Source organism: Gracilinanus agilis, chromosome 1 (genome assembly GCF_016433145.1).
Source record: "Gracilinanus agilis isolate LMUSP501 chromosome 1, AgileGrace, whole genome shotgun sequence".
Taxonomy (NCBI): Eukaryota; Metazoa; Chordata; class Mammalia; order Didelphimorphia; family Didelphidae; genus Gracilinanus; species Gracilinanus agilis.
The window spans coordinates 385,354,840-385,373,500 of NC_058130.1; the positions used below are offsets into that span (position 1 = coordinate 385,354,840).

Here is an 18,661-nt window from a genome sequence, read left to right on the forward strand (position 1 = left end):
CAAGCACTTCCACTTTACAGATGAAGAACCAAAGACCAGGGGCATTAAATAACTTGCTTTAGTTCATGTTTAAGTATCAGAGTCAGGATCCAAACCCAGGTCTTATGCCTCCAAATTCAGGGCTTCTTCACAGTGATTACACTGCCTCTCCATAGATTCAAACAAAATTCTATGGTAGAGGTTAAATGACTTACCCAGGGTCAAATAGCTAGGAAGTGTTGGAGCTCGTATTTACAATTTTAGGCCTTCCTGACTCTAGATCCAGTGTCCTACTAGCTGCCTCCAAAAGAGCTTTGAACTAGATTTTATGAGATAAAATGTAATGGGGATAAATATAAAGCAGTATGCCTCAGTGGATAACTAAACACAACTCATGAGAAAATTACTAGAGAAGTTATCTGGCTTTCAGTGAGTCAATTAAAAAAAAACAAAAGTACATGCCTGATTTTGCATTAATGAAGGCAGCAAAGCTTGGTGTGGAGGTGTCAAACAAATAATAGGTTGCAATCCCAATTCATTGATCTCCTCCCTCTCAATTTTGTTGCTATAGTTACTCAGAGCTATAAGTTTTCTCCTGAGTAACTGCCTTGGTTGTATCCCATAGATTTTGATATTTTGACTCCTCATTGTCATTCTCTTCAGTGAAGTCTATAATTGTTTTTATAATTTCAAACAAATGATTAGAAGGTCACATGCATGGAAGTCTCTCCCAACTTTGGCAGAACCATATTAAAGTATAATTTAGGAAATAGTTAATAAAATAAGTAAAAATACAATAAAACATCAATAACATTAGTTTGATTTTTTTAAGTCAATATAAGAACTGAAGTGATCCATTTTTGCTTTTTTTTTTCTTTTAGTTTGACACAACTTATCTAATGGATATAGAGCAGGCCTTGTAGTCACAAAGACCTGGGTTCATATCCTACTTCAGACACTTTCTAGCTGTGTGACCTGGAACTAATCACTTAACTTCTCAGTGCCATAGACAATTAAGACTATAAGTTGCAGATCAGGTGTTAATATGAGTAATAAGGGAAGTTTTTAATATTAAGGTATTCTAGGTATATCAGGGCAGCTAGGCTCAGAGGACAGAGTGCTGGGCTTGGAGTCAGGAAGTATAATCTTCCTGAGTTCAAATGTTGCCTCAGATACTTACTAACTCTGTGACCCTGGCCAAGTTACTTAATCCTGTTTGCCTCAGTTTCCTCATCTATAAAATGATCTGGAGAAGGAAATGGCAAACCACTCTAGCATCTTTGCTAAAAAAAAATTGGGGGCCACAAAGGGTTGGACACAATTGAAATGACTGGGAATTCCTTATGCCAAAGAAATCAATCATTCAATAAGCATTTTAGGCACCTGTTATGTGCTACACACAGGCTAGTCCCTCCCCACCCCAACAAACAAATAAAAGCAAACAAAAATGATACTGAGTCCATAATAAGGGAATTGACAGTCAACTTTTTTTCTGCCCAGGTAAGAACACATTTATAATGTTTCATGCACTTCTGGGCCCTACATATTATGAAGATTATTGATAAACTAGTGGTTTTCCCAAGGAGGGCACATAAGATGGTGAGAAAACTAGGATCTGTGCCATTTGATTATCAAATTAAAGATTAAGAATACTAAGCTTAGAGAAGAAGAAACTTAGTGGGGACACTCCCCATTATTTGAAGACTTCAGAGCGAGATCATATGATTGTTTACTAATGTAGAGATAATTCATATTTAGACATAATTTGGATTAATTGACTTTTAAGGTCATTTCTATAATGCTTTGAGGCATATATGCCTGCATGAATGAAAGAATGAAAAAGACATTTCTTGAGAGCTTACTATGTACGAAGCATGATGCTAAGTCGTTTTGTTGTTGTTGTTTTAAAGTCATATTAAAGTCATATCCAATTCTTTGAGACTCCAAAATTTGGGATTTTCTTGGCAAAGACACCAGAGTGCCTTGCTATTTCCTTCTCCAGCTCATTTTACAAATGAGGAACTGAGACAAACATGTTAAGTCAGTTTCCTAGAGTTACACTGCTAGGAATTGTCTGAGGTCAGATTTGAACTCACTAAGTTGAGTTTTTCTGTCTGTATCTGGCACTCTATTTACTGTACTACATAGCTAACACTTATAAGGTTAAGTACTAAGGGTACAAATAGAAAAATAAGGAGGTTCTTGTTCTCAGGAAGCTCAAATTCTAATTGGTGGAGATTACACATGGAAGATAACACATAGAAGAGTTCAGCTTCAGGGAAGATGGATAGTCCTATGGGTGTATCAGTAACTCAGATGACAATGTATGGTGGTGGGGTGGAGGACATGGCATTGGTAGTGATGGTAAGGCCTCTATCTTATCAAACAATTGTAGTTAATGACTTCATATTCATTCAAGCTGTATAAGCAGCCATTTCTGCTCAACAGCATAGATCAGCTGCCATTGTGAAGGGAAGGAGTAGGTTTGGCAGGGTCTAAGTAACTTGGAGATTCTGGGTCTCTACCCTGAGGGCTAGAAATTGGGGGTGAGATCAGTGTCTAGCCAGGAAGGGAGAAGCAGAAAAGGTCATTGGCAGACAATTATGGGACAGAGAACCTTGTAATTCCTCAGTGCTGAGGGATAGCTTGGAAAATTCAGAGAATTCATATCAAACAGTCTCAATTTCATCAGTAAAGTTAAAAAGAAAAAGACAGATCATATGCTGAGAGTGAACAAGTCGCACAGAGAGTAGGCCTTGTGGAAAGTGGGAAAGATTTAGAACCAAGATCAGATAAAACCATCACACCATGTTCCTTTGTCGATCAAGCAGTGTTTTGAAGGTCTGTGATATAGGTGTTTTACCTAAACAGTGAGTTTATAAGCCTCTTCTTAAGCCTGAATCCCTTCTGGAAGCTGATTCCTTTCTAAGCCTATTTTTGCATTCTGTTCATAAAAATCTTGTACTGCTTTCCATATTTATTTAATTCACTTGTTTGTTCAATGTAGACTCCTTAAATACCTCTAGAGTGCAAGACTTGCTTTTCTAGTCACTAAGAGACATACAAATATTTAAGACAGAGGTTTTTGGCCATTTTTAGAACATAAACCCCTTTGGAAATCTGCCAGTAGCCTATGGACCTCTTATCAAAATGTTCCTAAATACATGATATATACATGATACCAATGGAAACTTGTTACATTGAAATGGAAACATGATCATTAAAAAAATAAGTTCAAAGACTCCTGTTTAAGATCCTCTGATTTAAGATATGGTCCCTGCCCTCAAAGAGTTTCATAGTCTAGTATACCAATCATAATAATGTAAGGCAGAATGTGATAAAAACATAAAATAGGTACCAATAAGTGCTATAGGATTTAGGAGGAGGAAAAAATAATTTCCATCTAGGAAAATAACTTCATGGAAGAGGTGACATTTGAGCTGGGCCTTGAACCCCAAATAGAATTTCCACAGGTGAATATAATTAAGAGCATTTCAAGTCTTGGTTGTGAGCAAAGACAGTTAAGTAGTAAGGTATGGGGCAAGGTTGGGAATTGGTGATTCAAATGATTTTGGTAAATAATCCAGTTTTTAAGCACCTAATGAAATTATAATTGTGAATAAAATTAACATAGGAAACTCATAAAGCCAGATTGACCCATAGTCCCAAATAAGGTTGTGAAATAGAGAAGGAACTGACAAAGATCGTAGGGTGCCTAACCAGCAAAAAAAGCTAGCAAGTGCCTGAGGCCAAATATGGACATAGATCTTCCAAGTAATGCTCTATTCACCACAATGCCTACCTGTAAGGTAGAATGAACCATTAGGACATGATCATAATAGTTTACATGGAAAAATATTCAGACCTAGATTAGGATGGAATTAGGATTAGGAGGGGAATGGTTCAAGAAAAATTTTAGAAGAAGCTATGTGAAGTGAGAGAAAAGTTAAATTTATTATATAGTTAAAAACAAGTTGTGCAATATTGATATACATGGTTTCATATGCATTTCTCTTTTTCTATTCCTCTTATATGAAAATGATTCTGTTTGATATGTGTCAAGTTCACAGTAATGCAAAGTAGGACTCCGCGATGTGCTACAGAATCAGTCTTAAATTGAGAGCTAGAAAGAACCACATAGCTAGGAAGCATCTGAGATGGGATTCTAATCCAGGTCTTCTGACGTGCTTTATCTGCTAAATCATCTAATTCCTCGTAACTTAAAAATTGAGTTTTAAACATGAAGGATTTGAGATGTGTCTAGGATATCTAATTTGAAATATCACAATAAAAGAAAATGAGTAGCATTTCAAGGTAATGAATGAAATCCAGAAAGTATTAGGAATGAACAAAGAAGGGATGTTGGGCAATGACTTTGTGTAGAGAAAACTTTCATCCAATAAAGCACTCTCAAGATCCTCTAGTCAGGTTACTCTAGTTAGTATGTCTCTCTGAGTGTCCTGGCATCGCAGGTATCAGAAAAGAAAAAAGCAGCCTCTTTAGGGCAGAGGACAAAGATAACCAGTCCTTGGGGTGAGTGGGAAGACTCTGGCTCATTTCTGCTTCCCCAACATGGTCACCTTGTTTTTTTTGTTTTTATTTTTCATCCAAAATCATTTTCCTAAAAATAAATAAACAAAGTCAAAATAAAAACAGAAATACTTTACAAAAAGACCTTTATATTCCCTTCACAGTGCTTGGCAAATCTCATTCTTACCTGGGCTTTTATTAAATCTCAAAGCAATGTGCAGCTCAGAATCTGACAGCAGAGGCACCTTCTTGTAGAATGGCTGTTGGCTCAGTGTTCAATTTTCATTTTCTTGATTCACAACAAACAGTTCAACCATATCCTCACCTCCTCAGCAGTGTGACAATTCTTGCAACAGCAATCAGCAGCAATTTCAACACTAAAATAATGTAATAGCTAAAGATCAAGACAGAAAGGTAGAGAGCTGTGTGCATGAGAGACAGCTCCAAATAATGGAAAGCAGAGACTCTGATGTGCCACTCACTACCTGTGGGACTTTGGACAAATTGGTTCATCTCTTTGAGACCCAGTTTCTTTATCTGCCAAAGAAGGGTGACAGGCAAGAGTAGATATTTAGATTATCTTTGTGGTTCCTTTCAGCACACACTTTTTTTGTTTCTCTTTTCTTTCTCTTCCCTTTGACCTAGTTGAATAAAATTTTTTCCCTTAAAAGCATTGTCAGCATTCTTCTACATTGCTTTTATCAATGAGTCTGAACAGCCATGAAAATCTCCCATTAGTGAGTCTAAGTTCTTTATCTTTTCTAATTGATTTAATCAGTGGACCATTCTTAATACCTTCTATCTAACTAAAACTCTCCATCTATCTTTTGAATCTCATTGGTTTTAAAAATCAGTCAAGTAGCAAGCATTTATTAAGCCATGTGTATGTGCTCCTCGCTGCACTGAGGACTGGAATACAATTTCAAGGTGACTTCTTTAGATCTGTCACACAAAGATCTTAGATTATAAAATTTTAAAGCTGGACAAGTTTGGACAAGCTACCTTTACTCTCAAATAGTATCACTCATCTTCATTCCTGAAAAGTATTTGTGCATATCCTAATTTGTTTTATTCCTTGAATGATACAATTCTTTTTTTAAAAAAAAAACTTAGACTTTTTGTCTTAGAATCAATATTGTTTGTTGGTTTTAAGGTAGAAGAGCATTAAGGGATAGGCAATCGGGGTTAAGTGATTTGCCCAGCATAACATAGGCAAGAAGTATTTGAGGCCAAATTTGAACCCAGAAACCCCTGTTTCTAGGCTTATCTCTGAAGCACTGAGCCACCTAGCTGCCCCTGAGCATTATACTTATTAAGAAGGAAATGATGTGTAAAAAATTATAGTTTGGATGTTTTTTACTTCTGTTCTTTAGAAATTTGGCTTTTATTTGGACAAGTAATTTCAGAAAAAAAAGTTATGAGCCTTCTTTAGCCTATTCTAAGATAGGTTTATTATTATTCTCATTTTATAAGATGAGAAATTGAGGTTTCTTATTAAATTTACAATACAATTTAGTGACAGTTATAAATAAGGTAAAAATCTCCTAGTTCCAAGTCTAAAACTCTTTCTATTCTCTTAGTAGTCATCCTAAAGATGCAATATGCTTGTTAGGGCAGATGTGAGGCGAGATTCCACCAGGACCACTAAGATGCTACACAGACATGTGGTGTGTTCTTTATGTTCATAGATTTTCAATTGGAAAATGCCTTAGGTAGCACCTGATCCAAGCCCTTCATTTGAAAAATGGAAAACCTAATGTCCAGAGGAGTTGACTGAGGGACTGTGGGATGTTATTATAGAGAACCAGGTTTAGAATCAGAAAACCTGTGGTTGAACTCTGCCTCTAAAACTTACTAGTTGCACTGTGATGGATGAGTCACTTAAACTCCTCAGATTAATTTTCTCTGTATAAAGAGGATAACTATTCCAATAGTACCTATCTCACAGAATTGTTGAGGCCCAAATAAGATAATATGTGTAAAGCATTTTGGCAGTCTTTACAGTTCTATTAACTATATATTAAGAATATCATACAAACTACAAACCAATCTCCTTAATGAACATAGATGCAAAAATCTTAAATGAAATACTAGCAAAAAGACTCTAGCAAGTTATCACAAGGATTATCCACCATAACCAGATAGAATTTATACCAGGAATATAAGGACGGTTTAATATAAGGAAAACCATCCACATAATTGACCATATCAATAATCAAACCAACAGAAATCACATGATTATCTCAGTAGATGCAGAAAAAGTCTTTGAAAAAACACCCATTCCTATTGAAAACACTAGAAAGTATAGGAATAGAAGAGTCGTTCCTCAAAATAATAAACAATATATATTTTAAAACATCAGCAAGTTCCTATCTGCAATAGGAACAAGTTAGAAGCCTTCCCAATAAGATCAGGAGTGAAGCAAAGATGCCCATTATCACCTATGTTATTTAACATTGTACTAGAAATGCTAAAGGTAGCAATTAGAGAAGAGAAAGAAATTGAAGGGATTAAAGTAGGCAATGAGGAAAATAAACTAAACTAAACTTTGCAGATGATATGATGGTGTACTTAAAGAATCTTGGAAAATCAATTAAAAGGCTAGTGGAAACAATGAACTAATTTAGCAAAGTTCCAGGGTACAAAATAAAGACACATAAATCATCAACATTTCTATATATTTTGAACAAAACTTAGCAGTGAGAGTTAGAAAGAGAAACTCCATTTAAAATTCACTCTAGACAATATAAAATATTTAAGAATCTATCTTCCAAGAAAAACACAGGAATTATGTGAACATAACTACAAAACACTTTTCGCACAATTAAACGAGATCTCAACAATTAGAAAAACATTAATTGCTTATGTAAGATGAGCTAATATAATAAAAAATGACAATCATATCCAAATTAGTCTACTTATTCAGTGCCATACCTATCAAACTACCAAGAAACATTTTTTATAGAATTAGAAAAAATGATAACAAAGTTCATCTGGAAGAACAAAGGATCAAGAATATCAAGAGAAATAGTGAAAAAAATGTGAAAGATGGATGCCTAGCAGTACCAGATCTTAAAGAATACTATAAATCAGTGGTCATTAAAACAATATGGTATTGGCTAAGAGACAAAAGGATGAACCAGTGTAATAGACTAGGGGTAAGTGACCTCAGTAAGGTAGTTTTCAATGAACGCAAAGATCCCAGCTTTTTGTACAAGAACTTACTCTTACAAAAATTACTGGGAAAATTGGAAAACAATATGGAAAAAATCAGATTTAGAGCAACATTTCACACCCTATACCAAGATAAATTCAGAATTGGTAAGTGACAAATAAAAAGAGTGAAATCATAAATAAATTAGGTGAACATAGAATAGTATACCTGTCAGATCTGTGGGAAAGGAAGGAATTTAAGACCAAGCAAGAGATAGAGAACGTTGTGAAATGTAAAATGAATTGCTTTGGCTATATCAAATTAAAAAGGTTTTGCACAAACAAAACCAATGCAAACAAAATTAGAAGGAAAGCAATAAATTGCGAAAACATTTTTATAACAAAACTCTGATGAAGGTTTAATTTCCCAAATATACAAGGAACTAAGTCAAATTTACAAAAAGCCAAACCATTCACCCATCAACAAGTGGTCAAGGGACATGAATAGGCAGTTTTCAGATAACTAAATCAAAATTATCAATAAGCACAAGAAAAAGTGTTCTAAATACCTCTTGATTAGAGAAATTCAAATCAAAACAATTCTGAGGCACCACCTCACACCTAGAAGATTGGTCAATATGGCAGCAAAGGAAAGTAATAAATGTTGGAGGGGATGTGGCAAAATTGGGACATTAAATCACTGCTGGTGGAGTTGTGAGTTTATCCAACCATTCTGGAGGGAAATTTGGAACTATGCCCAAAGGGCTTTAAAAGACTGCCTTCGCTTTGATCCAGCCATATCACTACTGAGTTTGTACCCCAAAGAGATAATAAGGAAAAAGACTTGTACAAAAATATTGATAGCCATATTCTTTGTGGTGGCCAAAAACTGGAAAATGAGGGGGTGTCCATTGACTGGAGAATGACTGAACAAACTGGTATTTGATGATGGTGTAATACTATTGTGCTAAAAGGAATAATGAACTGGAGGAATTCCATGTGAACTGGAAAGACCTCCAGGAATTGATGCAGAGTGAAAGGAGCAGAGCCAGGAGAACATTGTACACAGAGACTGATATACTGTGGTAAAATAAAATATGATGGACTTCTCTACTAGCAGCAATGCAATGATCCAGGACAATCCAGAGGAATTTATGAGAAAGAATGCTATCCACATCTAGAGAAAGAACTTTGGGGACAGAAACACAGAAGAAAAACATGATCGATCATGTGCTTCAATGGGGATATGAATGGGGTTTTGGTGTTAAAAGATCACTCTATTGCAAATATGAATAACATGGAAATAGGTTTTGAGCAATAATACATGTATAACCCAGTGGAATTGCTTGTCCGCTCTGGGAGGGGGGAGGGAGATGGAGATAGAAAGAACATGAATTATGTAACCATGGAAAATATTCTAAATAAATAAGTAAGTTTAAATAAGAAATAATATTATACAAGGTCAGGACAGCTAGTTGGCTCAATGGATTGAGAGCCAGGACTAGAGACAGAAGATCCTGGATTCAAATTTGACCTCTGACACTCCCTAGCCGTGTGACCCTGAACAAGTCACTTAACCCCCATTAGCTAACCCTTACAATTCTTCTGCCTTGGAACTAATATATAGAATTGATTGTAAGATGAAAAGTAAAAATTTTTAATGGTGTATAAGGTCATTAAGGTAATTAATCTCATGGCAGGAAATGGAACACAAGGCCTCACAATAAACATTTTGTCCCTATTTGCTTTATTCCCTCTTTAGCACAAATAAAATCCCATACCTGAAAATTGAGCTTAATTTTGACTTTAACTCTGACTTTTTAGAGCAGGGGTTGGCAACCTTTTTGGCCATGACAGCCATAAATGCCACATTTTTTAAAATGTATTTTCGTGAGAGCCATACAGTGCTCATAGTGCGCGCTTCTGAAACAGCACCTGAAAAAAAATTGACTTTATGGCTCCTGCAGAAAGAGCCATATCTGGCCTTCAAAAGAGCCAGATATGGCTCGAGAGCCATACATTGCCGACCCCTGCTCTAGCGCAATACTCTTGCCAGCTAGACTTGCACTCAGGAGACTGTGGTTCTAGTTCCCTTATCTTTTTATACTCTCTTACTTTGTGGTCTCAGTAACTGCCATGGATTCAATTGCTCTCTCTCTGTAAATGACTCTATCATCTATATATCAGCCCTGGTGTTTCTCCTGAGTTCCAATCCTCAATACTAATTATCTTTTGGTCAGTTTGAGCAGGTTGCCCTAAAGGCATCTCAAACTCTATATATCCAAAACATAACATTAATTTTCCTCTCCCCTCCCTCCCGATCCCTTCCTTTATCTGAACTTCCCTATTATTGCCCAGGATACCAACATCTTCCCAATTATCTAAGCTTACCACCTCAGTTGTCATTCTTGACCCGTCATTTTCATTCACCTCACATATGCAACCTTTTGGCAAATCCATTGTCAATTTTGCCTTTATAACATCTCTCATGCACAGCCTTTACTTTATGTTTTCACAGTGACCATTCTTTTTGAGGTCTTCATCACTGAAGTATAGTCCCGTTGGCCCTGAGGCTTAAAAATATAATTTGATTATATCCATATTATGTAATATTTATTAAAAAAATTAAAACCACATGCAAAAATTAGCAGCCACTACTGTATTTTATATACCACTAGAATGAACAGTGGCACTGAAATTGCAGGGAGCGAAGGAGAATCAGACTGTACCCTGTTATAAAAATAACTAGAATGTTCTTGTGCTAGCTTTTGCCCATCAAGAAGTAATTGAAGCAAAAAGTCCAGAGGACTGTTGCAATTATGGGTGGCTTTCTTTTCCCCAATTCAGATCCATTGGAAGAAGAATTTGTCTTTAGGGCAGCAGGGGACATATCACCCAAGCTGGATCACTAGCTTCGATGCTTGCAGTCCAGTCATTCTTGATCTAACACATCTATATTATAAATCAGAACAACTGCTGCTATGCTGGCAATAGCTGCCTCTTTTAGGGTCACTGAAATGTAGAGCAGAGAAGCACTAATACAGTACAATATTAAGTATTTGTTTTTTCAAGACTCAACATGTCCACAAGATGGAGGGGACTTCATTTTTAACCTCTGGGTCAGAACTTTCTCCTTCCAGCAGCTCTTGTCCAGAACTCTGAAAAATTTCAGAAGCATGCACATTGGTCATGACTTCAAAGGACAATTGAATCCTGAGGAATAGCCTGAATCTCTAAAGTTAGCCAAACTCATGGACAGATTCTGATCTTTTCAGTCTTCCTTTCCTTTACCCTTCCTCCCATATGTTCTAAAATCCAGCCATAAGGACTTGCTTGATGCCTTGTCCATCTGACACTATCTTCCATAACAGTGCCATTGTACTTACCATCCCCATTCTTGGAATTTTTTTCCTTCCACACTTATATATCTTAAAATCCCTGACTTCCTTTAAGACTCAGGTCAAATATTGCTTTCTAAATGAGCCTTTGGCCAGTAATTTCAATAGCTAGAGTCTTACCCTCTAAAATTATCTTCCATTTACTTTGGTTATTCCTTGTATAACCCCTATTTCTTTACATGTTGTTTCCTTGATTAGAATATTAGCTTCTTGGAGCAACAAGGTGGCCCAGTGGATAGAGAACCAGGCCTGGAAATAGGAGATCTTGGGTTCAAATGTGACTTCAGACACTTTCTAGCTGTGTGATCCTGGGCATGCCATTTAAACCCAATTCCTTAGCTCTTACTGATTTTCTGACTTGGAATCAATGTTTAATATCACTTCTAAGACAGAGGGTAAGGGCTTAAAAAACATAAGCCCTTAAGAACAAGGCCTATTTTGGTTTTTGTACACCCAGATCTTAGCACAATGCTTGCAGCCTAGTAACTACAGTTGTCCCTTGCCATATTGTGGCTCACTTACTTTGACTTCACTGTTTTGTGGGTATATATATATATATATATATATATATATATATATATATATATATATAAAATCAGCAGAGCAGAGAAGAGGTCCCTTCAGGACTGAATAGCCCAAGCCCACAGATCCAGCAAATAATCATAGCAAGATTACAGGCAATGACAGGGGAGAAAGAAAGAAAAAATATGAGTAAACAACAGAAAAAGAAAAAAGAAATTACAATCAACAGCTTCTATCCAGGTAATGAACAAAGAGCAAATGAAACAGAGGAGGGCTGAGGAACACAAAGAAAAAACATGGAAACTCCAGCAATTTGGACTCTGGCATTGGAAGAACTGAAAATACAATTCAAAAAAACAATTAAGAGAGGCTGAAGACAATTGAGAAAAAAAACTTAAAATGCAAAATAAGTCATCTGAAAATAGAGGCACATGAACTAAAATAAGAAAATAGTGTCTTGAAAGCCAGAAGTGACCAGCTTAAAAATGAGGTGCAAAGAAAGTGAAAGATGACCTACAAAGAAGGACAGACCAGAAGGAGAAGGATGAACAAAAAGCCAGGGATGAAATTCAGTTTTTTAAAAAATCAGAATCCAACAACCAGAAGCAAATGACTTCACAAGGAAGCAAGAGTCTATAAAACAAAACCAAAAGAATAAAAAATTTGAGGAAAATATGAAACACCTCATTGATAAAATTACAGACATGGAAAATAGATCCAGAAGAGATAATTTAAGATTATTGGAGTACCAGGAAATCATGACAAAAGAAAAAGCCTGGACATCATTCTACAGGAAACTATCTAAGAAAAACTGCCAGAACATTCTTGAACAAGAGGGGAAAGTAGAAATTGAAAGAATCCACAGATCACCTCCTGCATTTAATCCTCAATTGACAATGCCCAATTGAAGAACTATAGACTTAGGAAAATATACTACAAACTGCTAAGAAGAAACAATTCAGATATCATGGAGCCACAAATAGGAAAACATAAGACCTGGTTGTATCTACACTGAAGGACCAGAAGGCATGGAATATGATATTCTGGAAAAGCAAAGTAACTGAGTACACAACCAACAATCAACTACTTAGAAAAAATTGACTATATTCCTTCAGGGGAAAGTATGATCATTTAATAAAATAGAAGACTTCCAAGCATTCCTAAAGAAAAGACCTGACTTAAATAGAAATTTTGATGCCCAAACACAAAACTCAAGAGAATCACCAAAAAGTAATTAAGAAAGGGAAAAAAGAAACAAACAAAAAACTTTTTTAAGGGAGCCAATAAGTTCAAATGAGTTGTATTCTTATAAGAAAAGATTAAGAAGTATACTTAGAGGGAATAGTGACAAACTGTATAGAATGAAATGTAAAACACACACACACACACACACACACACACACATATATATATATATATATATATATATATATATATATATATATATGCTAGGGATAAAAAAAGAGGATAATACTAAGAGAAATGGGAAAAGAAATGAAATGGGGTAATTTTATGTTTCATAAAGAAGTGCATGGGGGAGGAGAAGAAAGACCAATAAAATGGAAGAGTGAAAGAGTTTGGAGACAGTTTTCAAGAAAATTTGAATCATTACAGTGGGAAGGATCAGAAAGGTTCAAATGGAAGGAAAACTTCCAACTCCAAATTCAGTCACCATCAACATCATCATCATCATCAACAACACCATCAAAAACAGCATCAATATCATCAACGTCATCTACATCCACATCATCAACATCAATATCTAACTATCCATCTTTTCCTTGCCCAGGAAAGATTTTTTCTGGGTGGCCTAACCTAATAGCACACTATGCAGAGTACTGAATGAGAGCCAAAAGACCTAAACTCTAGGCTTGAGTGCCACTATGTGTCCTTTGAGAATAAAAAGAAAGCCTTTTTTTCCCCTGGGTTCAGTTTCCTCATTTATGTATGAGTGAAACTTACCTGGACTCTGCATTAAGTTAATCAATTAAATCAAATAATAAACCAGGTGTAAACAAGAAAAAAATGTTTCTATATGTAACTGAAATAAATATTTTTAAAAGAAAAAATATATATCTAATTCTGTATCATGTAGTTTTCATTATATTTCAGGATTTTGTGGATGGATTCCATACTATACATAATGGAAATGCAATAAGCCACTCAGGTACTGCTTGCCCAAGTTTGTTAATATGAGATTGTACACAGCACACTATTGGCTAATGGAATGACCAACCATAGTGCTGTCTTCTATATGGGTGCTGATTGGCTAAGTGTTTATAAGAATGTGGGAAAGGTTAATAAGAGTGTGGAAAAGGTTTATAGGAGAGTGGGAAAGGTTTATAAAGTCTTATAAAGCCTTAATATATATATAAAATAAAATAAATATAATGCTGCTATTTTGCCGATTTTCACCCATCACGGGGGTTTCTGGAACATAACTCCTGCAATAGGTGAGGGATCATTGTACTTAATAAATACTTGTTAACTGACTCACTTTGCTACTAACTAGAAATATGACAACAGATAACTCACTTAGCTTTTATGTGCCTAAGTCTTCTTATCTGCAAAGTGCCAGAATTTAACTAAATGATCCCTAAAATTCAATGAGCCTTTTTTTTTCTTTTGCTAGAAGAATAAGAGGGAAATTTAGGAAAGAGAATTAGATCTTGTAATCTAGAGCTAGAAGGGAACTTTAGGGAAAATCTAATTTAATCCCTTCATTTTTTAGTATAGAAAAACTAGGACCCAGCAAGGCTAAGTGATATCATAGAGGTAATGAATGACTTGAGCTAAATCTGAATCCAAATATCCTGACTCTAAAAATAGTGTTTTTTTCTTCATCTTCTATGGGAAGCAAACAAGCCTAAGCCACAATTTTCTAGGTTACCCTACACTCAGTAATAAATTAGGGAAACATATTCCCTAGAAGAAGGTGAAAGGGATTAATCCTTTGTTAGTCATGAGAATGAGATGCAAAAATCTAAAATAGTTTTAGAAAAAGATTTATTAGGTCATTTGGTAGGGAAAGCTGGAAAGAAGGGGTGATCCCCTCTCTGATCTTTGTGAGGTTACATTATATCGCATTTAGACAAAGGTATAAGCATACTAGCCTGATTGGCAAATAGGTTTTTTCCAAAGAAAAGGGCAGTTTGAGATATGTGTATTTATAATTTTATATAAATACAAATATGCATATTTATGTTATATATGTATATGTTATATTTGAGAGATATATATCAGGGGGTATGTCAATCTATTTTGGAGAACACAAAACACAGGTTTTGGGTAGACCCAGAACAAGACCTGAAGAGATCCCTAAAAAGCATCTGGTGAGATCTAAGCATTCCATACAATCATTCAACTTCCTTGGAGCATTACTGACTTCTGCAGTAATTTTTTTTTATTTAGACTCCATTTTAGCTACATAAAGTTAAGTTCAATGATATTACCAAATTTTCTCCACAATATAATAAAATATTTCCCTATCCATAATGATAGGCGATAGGAATCATAGCTCTAGAGCTCTCATTTTATATGTAGTGTGCTTTGCAAACCTTAAAATGATATATAAAGATTAATGATTAGTATCATTACTCTGGATCTTAAAGGGGAAGAAAAATTAGGGCTCTAATCCCTCTCATTTTATAGATGAGGAAAGTGACATTCAGAAATAAGATAACTGGTCAAAGTCACACAAGTAGAAAGTGAAAGAGATGGATTAAAATCCAGGTCCTTAAACTTCAGATCCAATACTCTTTCCATAGTGCCTCTCTATGGTTTAGCCAGACTGTAATTTGCCTACTCATATTTGACATTATCTCTACTTTAAACACTGGGCTGGTGTTTGGGGATAAGAGGGCTAATGATTCTGGAAACTCTTGTCTCAGAGCCTAGCATTGGAAGCAACTTCTCCAGTCTGTTTGTGAGAGATAGGCTAGTTCTCCGAGCAAAAGATTACCTCCGCAGTAGCTGGTCCTTTGAGATAGGAGTCAGAAATGTGAGTAATACATTCAATCTCATCAGTTTTTTCTATTTAGATACAGTGCCATCTGATAGAGGAGGAAATCATCCTTTGATAGCGGTGAGAATTCAGACCTGAAAATTGCTTGGCTCACTGCTAATACATGTCATCCACCCCAAACCTTTAAGCAGAGCAATGTACATTCAATCACTTTGAGTAGCAAGTCAAAAGTTTTTATAATTCATTCCAAAATAAATCAATCAGGGGATTTTCATTTTGTAAAGAGGTTGCAAAGTGAGAGAGTGATTTATAACAACAAAGCATTGCCTCCAGATAATTTTCCCTTGCCCCTAGGAGGTATGTATTCAAGTGGTTTATGATTTCCTTGAAGCTCAGCACCTGTCCTGCAAAGTCACACACCCAACATTCTAAAATCTTTCCCAACTGCTTAGGGAAGGGGGTGAGGCGTAACTATTGGATTGGCTTGAGAAAATGAGGTGTGAAAAAATGATAGAAGAATCAAAAAGGAAATGTATTTTTATTTTCAGGGGAAATAGAAAAATATTGGTGATGAAGAAGGCTGTTCCAACAAACTCAGATAATGCATTTTTTTAAAATCAGGCTCACCTTCAGAGTTGTATCTAGTTATCCTAGTTCCTAGGAGGAGAGAAAATGTACCTGGCACAAGCACAAAAGTTGCCTTCACATCCTTTTTTTGAGACTAAATCAACTGAAGGGTATAGAAGACTCTTTTACTGGAGAGATCACCACCAAGGAAGGGGAATAACAGAATGGAGGAGGCTGAGAAGGAGCTCATTTTCTCCAGGTGTGACCAATACTAGGGAAATGAGGAATCTGTGAAGAAAACATTCAGCAGCTTACTATTTTGACTATTTTTGCTTACTAGATACTAGGCTCAGTTGTTTCTGCCTCCCGAAGTAATATGGGTACCATTGATGCTGACTTTTATTTACAGTTCTGTTCATTTTACAAACTTACCAGGTTTGTGAGCAATGGTTTGTGAGCAGATTTTTGGAATCACGTGCATACTTATGAAGACATTATTTGTAGGGAATCATTAATTGCCTATTCCAAGGTCAAATTGATCAATATATTTAAGAAACAGGCAAGTATACTTGTCATTTTTAGATGAAACACACATGTGTGTATGTGTACATATGGCTTTAAAAAACATAAAAAACCAGGATAAGAAGATTAATATATCTTTTTAGAGGCTTCTAGTAATTGACTAGGAAAGAAGTTAGAAATCTGAAAGGAGCTGTCAAATGCTCAGGTGGCATATACTCATAGCAGATAAATTATCTAAATATGCAAAATGTGAAAGGGAAGCATTTATTCAAGAGTAAACCAGTTAGTTATGCTTGTGACTTTGGTTTTCTGAAAAATTGTGGAGCAGGTCTCAGAATCAGGGATTAGATAATATTTCTTCCCTTTTAACATCCAGAGTAATGATAATAATCATTAATCTTTATATATCATTTTAAGGTTTGCAAAGCACACTACATATATTATCTCAAGTGTATGTGTATCTCAACAATGAGATAGATGCTAATATTATTCCTGGAGCACCAAGGTGGCAAAGAGAAGAGAGTGCCCACCCTGGAGTTTGTTTTCCTGAGTTCAAATCTGGCTGCTGACACTTCCTCGCTATGTGACTCTGGGCAAGTCACTTAACCCCTATTTCCTAGCTCTCCTGCTTTGGAATGAATGCATTGTATTGGTTCTAAGAAGGAAGATAAAGCTTTAAAAAAAGCAACCTTTGATGGCTCAATCTCAGTTCCTTCTTTCATTCAACAAAAGTTCATTTTTGTTACCACTATTTGCAAGGTACTCTGCTGGGTTTGGGAAGATAAAGAGTTAAAAGAGGTGGTCCCTGGCTTCATAGAATAGATAATCAAAGTATAAAGTATACTATAAATGGCATTTGAGTGGCACTATGGAAGCATGGAGGACAGATCATATTAAATGGAAAGAATCACAAAAGGTTCAATGGAAGAGGCAGAATTTGAATTGGGTCTTGAAGGATGGACATTATTTCTCCAGGCAAAGAAGTCAGTGGAAGGATAGCCTTAGGGAATGATATAAGGAAAGGCATAGAGGTGGAAAAGCACGAGATGTCTTTGGGGAGCAAGTGTCCCAGTTTCTTTGAAACCTAGAGTGCATGAAGCACAATTGATAGACTCATCTTCCTGAGTTCAAATCTGGCTGCAGGCACAAAATAATGGTGTGATAGTTCACATTTACATGCCATTTTATGTTTTATAAAGTCTTTAAAATTACAATAGACATGTGAAAAGATAAAATAAATTTCTTTTACACATATTGGGAAATAAAGGGGAAAAGAGTAGAAATGAATATTTGTGTTCATGTAGGTGGTGAGTGACAGTACCAGTGTTCATACACATACATGTCTTCTGGTTATAACTCTGACCTTGGAGTCAGGAAGACCTAAGTTCAGATATAGGCATCAGTTAGAAGGCTATTGCAATAATATAGACAGATACCTTTAACTTGGGACCTGACAATTGGAACAGAAAGCAGTGGATGAGTTTCAGGTAGGATCCTTTTTTGGTTTTTGTTTATGCATATGAACCTTTATTTTTATCAATGGTTACTCAATTTTCAAAAATTGTTCATTTGGAAAATTAAAACAAAACTAAGGGATTAATGTAAGATATATATTGCCAGGCGGAATCAGTAAGATTTCATGATTAATTTAAAGTAAAAAATCTCTTGCTTTCCTTCTGTTTTCAAACAAATACATAATGTCAGTAGGTTTCCAACAGGAAGCATTTTAAGTACTTAGACCCAGTTGGGGCTCTTCCATCCCCACAGGGTCATTGCTCAAAGGCCCAGGAAGTCCCCAAATGTAGCAATTACATGCTACTCTGTACTTCTTAATAGAAACTCAGTTCTATAAAATGTTGAAACATATTATTTTAAATTGTATTAAATTTTTAATTTTAATAAAAGAATTTTAAATTAAAATTTGCTTTTTATTTATTTTTAAATTTTTATTTAATTGATTAAGAGAATTTTTCCATGGTTACATGATTTATGTTCTTTTCCTCCTCTCCTTCCACCCCACTCCTGT

The 18,661-nt window shown here is 35.5% G+C and overlaps 1 protein-coding gene across 1 annotated transcript in view; it reads left to right on the forward strand.

Moving 5' to 3' along the window:
* Positions 1–18,661, forward strand: part of ADAMTS12 (ADAM metallopeptidase with thrombospondin type 1 motif 12) — a 561,778-nt gene that overhangs the window by 310,161 nt on the left and 232,956 nt on the right. The window lies entirely within an intron of this gene.